The following is a 6000-nucleotide window of genomic DNA, read 5'->3' on the forward strand; positions in this document are numbered from 1 at the left end:
TGTTACTTTTAATACTGCTGTCACAGACACCGTGTTGTTGTGGCAACCACTACTGTTGTACTGCCACTGCTTCTGTTAATGGTCCGTAACTTCTTTTATTTTAAGTTGGTTATTTCACGACACTTTATCAACTGTTGTGGTTTCACTGTACAAAACTGATTTCCTCATAGAGAAAAAGACCATCAATTATTATGTTTTCGGACCCACACAATACGAAAAGTAGACAACAAACACACATTCAAAGTACCGTATTTACACGCGTAATTCACGCCATCGCATATTTCACGCACCCAAATTATTTACTAGGCTATATCTATACTAATAATAAATCTGTAGCCGAAATTTTTCTGCTAATTTTCGATTTCCCAAAAATAATTGGTCCTAACATATATAATTAACCACCCTGAAACCGAAAAACGCTTTTTTGAAATTTTTGTCTCTCTGTCTGTCTGTCTGTATGTTTGTTACCCTTTCACGCGATAATGGCTGAACGGATTTCGATGAAAATTGGAATATAAATTAAGTTCGTTGTAACTTAGATTTTAGGCTATATGGCATTCAAAATAAATTATTTAAAAGGGGGTGTTATAAGAGGACCTGAATTAAATTAATCGAAATATCTCGCTTATTATTGATTTTCATGAAAAATTTTACATAACAAAAGTTTCTTTAAAACTCATTTGCGATAAGTTTTATTCTTTGAAAAATTTTGATAGGACTGATATTTAATGAGATAAATGAGTTTTAAAATTAAAATAACTGCCATCTAAGGCCGTATAATGAAATAAAAAACAAATGACTTTGTCTATAAGGGGCCTTGGACAACAACAATCGAAAGCTATGAAAGATAGTCTACAGAGAATGTTTCTGTGTTTGTATGAAGTAATATCGGAAGCTAAATTAACCGATTTGTATAATTAATTATTATTTCACCATTGGAAAGTGTAGTTTCTCTAGATGGACATAATGCTATAATGTTATTACAGTAACCTCTGATATAATAATGTAATGTAATATAATATAATATAATATAATACCATATAATATAATACTATATAATATAATATAATCTAAGTTATTTGAAGGGTTCAGAACCATAGTGGGCCAAGCGCCATTTACTGAATACGTAGAAAACAAGGGTTAAAATTAAGTTATTACCATAATTCAATGGAAACCTATAACAAGTAAAATAAAGTATACACATTAAATCTAAATTATGTCAATGTTCATTAAACTATGGTTGCATGTAATAACAATTAAGAAACATGTTAAAGGAATTGTCATTGCACCAATGAGTGCTCTCTGGACCAAAATGATCGCATTTTAATTATTTAAATACAATTTAAATTAAGTAACATATTAAACGATTTATCCTTCTATCAAACACGAATGTTCCCTGGATCAAACGTCCTATTTTAATTATGTAATTACTTTATATTTATTTCTAACAGGTGCAGCGGAGCGCACGGGTAAGGCTAGTTATTTAATAAATTAATTTCCTCTTATATTTCACGCATTTAATATTCGTGAAATACTGTAACAAGTACATGCTGAAATTTCAAGTAATGAGGTGTGTTATGTTGAGGAGCCCTGAATGTACGGTATCTTAAATGCTGTAACGAGAGAGTGCATAGCGGTATTTGGGACCGGACAGCTACCTGTTACAGGTGCACCCTTCTCGTCTATGAAAGTCCTTTAAAAATACCGGTATAGGGTTTTGACCTCCCCCTACCATTTGAATGGAGGTGGTATGAAAGCTTTGTCATGGATAAATATATAATAGAATGCGAAACTGCGGTCAGCACCATCTGGATTTGGGGGTTTGAAATAAGGTGATCAGCGCCCAACGTCGTAGGTGGTGAACATTAGAACTACGTGTTGGGTACATTTCCGAGAGTTCTCTATTTATCCGTTCGAGATATTGCTGTACGGGAGAGTCGAGGAGACGAGATGGCGGATTGAAACTTGCTAATAAGTGAACATAAAGTGATACGTGTGTGTATAAGCAGTGTATGTTAAACAGTGATGTTTATGGACGTTGTAAAAATAGAGTTGTTGAATGTATTGTAAAGTAATAGTAATATAATAAATTGAACTGTCTAAGTAGTTCTCGCAGACTTTACCATTGTGCTGTACAATAAATACACAAAGAATACAATCCCAATTATCTAACCTTTTGCTTTATTTTTTGTTTCTGTCTGGTTATATTTTAATCGGGTAGTGTGAAACACATCGTCTCTTTTATCTTCCTGTTGGCTCCGGTAAGAATTTTCAGGGGAATATGCTGTGAGGAATAAAACTGTAAATGTTTTATTTTAAATTGGGTTAGTTTTGAATATCGATGAGGGTGGGAGGGAATACTTTCTGCACAGTTTAACATTTTCGTCACCAGGTGCACTGCTAAATGCATGGAGTAATTACTCTTTTCGCTACTTGGTGCGCTGCTAGATGTAATAACGCCTCTCCCACAAATAGATGGCAGCAGGATCAATTTCTACAACAGCGCCTCTAGTATGTGTTACGGGAAACTCATTAAGTTTCGTATCCTATTATATATTTATCCATGGCTTTGTGTTGGATCGCATCAGTTGAGTTTGAGACTCGAAAAGGGAAACCTGTCAAAAGCCGTCTGTAAAAAAGTTTTAACAATGAATGGTAAATCCCGATATTCGAGTCATACTGCGTCCTTCAAATTAAAAATTGTAGTTTTGTCATTTTTACCCTTAAAAATACCAGCTTGTGAAATTCCTCGCTTAATTCACGCACCCTTAATTTATAGATCGAAATTGCGGGAAAAAAGTGCGTGAAATATTCCAGTAAATACGCAATACAGAAAACCCATAACAACAACAACAACACACATACACAACACATCCAGCCACCCCACACAACACAAACAAGCTGCATTCTGAACAATGGTACACAGACTACTCAATATACCAATGAACCAACAGGATTACAACGAAGACCTAAACACAATCCAATACATAGCACAAGAAAACGGATACAACCCTAACATAATAGAGAACATAATACGTAAGACAAAACATAATCACAAAAAACATAAGAATACAACACAAACACAAGAACACAAAAAATACATCACACTAACATACGAAAACAAAACCACACATAAAATTGCAACCTCATTCAAGAAATTAAATTACAACATCGCATACAGAACAAATAACATTCTACAAAAACATCTCAACACACAAACAACACAAACAAATAAATACAACCACACAGGCGTATACAAACTCAAATGTAACACCTGCAATAACTTCTACATAGGACGGACAGGCAGATCATTTCAAACACACTGCAAAGAACACATCACAGCCATAACAAAATTACAAAACACCTCCACATATGCAGAATACATCACAAATGCTAACCACACCCACAGAGACAACAACACAGACATGGAAATACTACACATCCAACCAAAAAACCAGAAACTAAACACACTAGAACAATATGAAATATACAGACACACAAAAACACACCCCAACGAAATTCTCAACACACAACTCAACTTCAAAACACACACACGCTTTGACTCTACACTATACCACATGAACACACCCTCACAGGAAACAGAACAAGAGGCGCCAAGACCAACAACGACCAGTTCTGAAGATGACCCATAAATAGATCGAAACATGTAAACGAAGTACGTTGAAATTTAACACAGGAAAGTCTTACTATAGGCCTACATATTCCGAAGTGATACAGTGTTGAAAGTTGTGTAATAAAGATGTATATGCGAAAATAGATGTTGATTTTTGCGTTATCACCTAACAATGTTGAGATATTGTTATCGCACGCTATAGCGAAATGTTCCTGCGGTGGAGGGGGGGGGCGACTGGCGCTACTTTCTCTGAATCTGGGTAACTATCTCCTTCTTTCTCGCGGTTTATTACTTTTAAGTCCTCGTGCATCAACGTCGGTTAGTGTAAACCCCCGGTTAAATTTGCCACCTAACGTCTGGTTAAGCATTTTTACAATACATCGACCTCGGTTAGAACTTAAACAGGAGGTTAACCACGGTAATCTCTAACCGGCCATATTCGAGAGTAATTAATAGGCCAAGTAAAACAAAATGGCGGCCAGATTCAGAGGTGATTATTTCGAAGACTATTTTCATTGTACAGTACTTGAATTACTTGGATAGAGTCCACACCTGTGGAGTAACGGTCAGCGCGTCTGGCCGCGAAACCAGGTGGTCTGGGTTCGAATCCCGGTTGGGGAAACTTACCTGGTTGAGGTTTTTTACGGGGTTTTCCCTCAACCCAATACGAGCAAATGCTGGGTAACTTTCGGTGCTGGACCCCGGACTCATTTCACCGGCATTATCACCTTAATTTCATTCAGACGCTAAATAACCTAGATGTTGATACAGCGTCGTAAAATAACCCAATAAAATAAAAAATAAATACTGGGATAGAGTTGATGGTGAGCGTGAAAGAGAGAATTCTTACGAGGATTAGGTGACAGAAAATTTCAGGAGGAATTAATTTTATTAAAATCTACAGTGTCATTTCTGCTGCAACATATGGGTCACTTAAAATAACACAGAAACAGTCGTATTTCTCCTATGCATCTGCTGCTTATATTACGATTCTATGCAACTGATATTATCTGTATTTTAAGAGGGAACCCTCGAGTATCTCTTTCTCTACGTCACTGACTGAAATAAGAGAGGTTATGGATGGATCTTAGGATAATGCACAGTTCCCTGGTATAAATGGGGTCCTGGATCGTACACACATTCGTACTAATCTTCTTCATCCTTTTCCTTTATGGATATTCCATCTTTTTCTTATTAATTATATAATTAATTTAAATATAGTAATTAAGTCTAGCAATACTTCAAACTCACTTGGGATACAATCATTTTTGCATTTAATTTTCCATTTTGTACGATTTTAACCTAAGAGCACTGAAAAACAAAGAAATGTAGCCTAACTCGCAAACGTAACAGTGCCCAAAAGCAAACAAATGCAACGCGAAAATATAGGACACGTTCGATTTGTTGTACAGAGTGATTTATATAGAACTGACACATTTCTTTCTTTAATTATTCCGTTGGAAATTCATTCAATGACCCAATTTTAGCACCAAATTAAGCAGAATGTTCTGGAGTTTCGATTCCTTGTCACTAGATGCGCAGATGTTTATGTTTTATTCCTATTGTTGGCATCACTGACCCAATTTTAGCACCAAATTAAGCAGAATGTTCTGGAATTTCGATTCCTTGTCACTAGATGCGCAGATGTTTATGTTTTATTCCTATTGTTGGCAGCACTAGATGCGCAGATGTTTATGTTTTATTCCTATTGTTGGCAGCTGTTTTCGACATTTTGTGTCAACGTGAAAATGCAGTACACATTAAATCAACGACTCTTCCTTCTGAAGCAATACTAGATTACGAATTGAATTACAGCTGCTCAAAGGGCATACCAGAGAGAATTTGGTGTTCGCAATCCTCCCAAAAGAAACACAATACTGGGACTGGTAAACAAATTGGAAACAACTGGATCTCTGGTGAATGAAAAGGGCAAGCATCGTTCATCTAGGCTTCCCACAATTGTTGTTGACGTAAGAGCACGACTAGAGCAGTCACCCAAAAAATCATTAAGACGTTTGTCGCAGGAGACAGGGTACACCTACTCAATGTGTCAGAGAGCCTAAAGCCATATAGGGTTACGGTTGTTCATCAGCTACAGGAACCAGATAAGGATAAAAGATTGAATTATTGTCGTTGGTTTCAGACGTTCATTGTGCAAAATCCTGCCATATTGTCCATCACATGGTTCACAGATGAAGCATGGTTCCATTTATCCGGTTATGTGACGACCGAATAATTTCCAGGAACCTGTGGCCACCGAGATCTCCGGATTTGACAACGCCGGACTTCTTTCTATGGGGTTACTTAAAAGACAGGGTTTACGCCACATGTCCCCAGACATTGGACGATCTGAAGCGCAACATCAC

This window comes from Periplaneta americana, chromosome 13, assembly GCF_040183065.1.
Source record: "Periplaneta americana isolate PAMFEO1 chromosome 13, P.americana_PAMFEO1_priV1, whole genome shotgun sequence".
NCBI lineage: Eukaryota > Metazoa > Arthropoda > Insecta > Blattodea > Blattidae > Periplaneta > Periplaneta americana.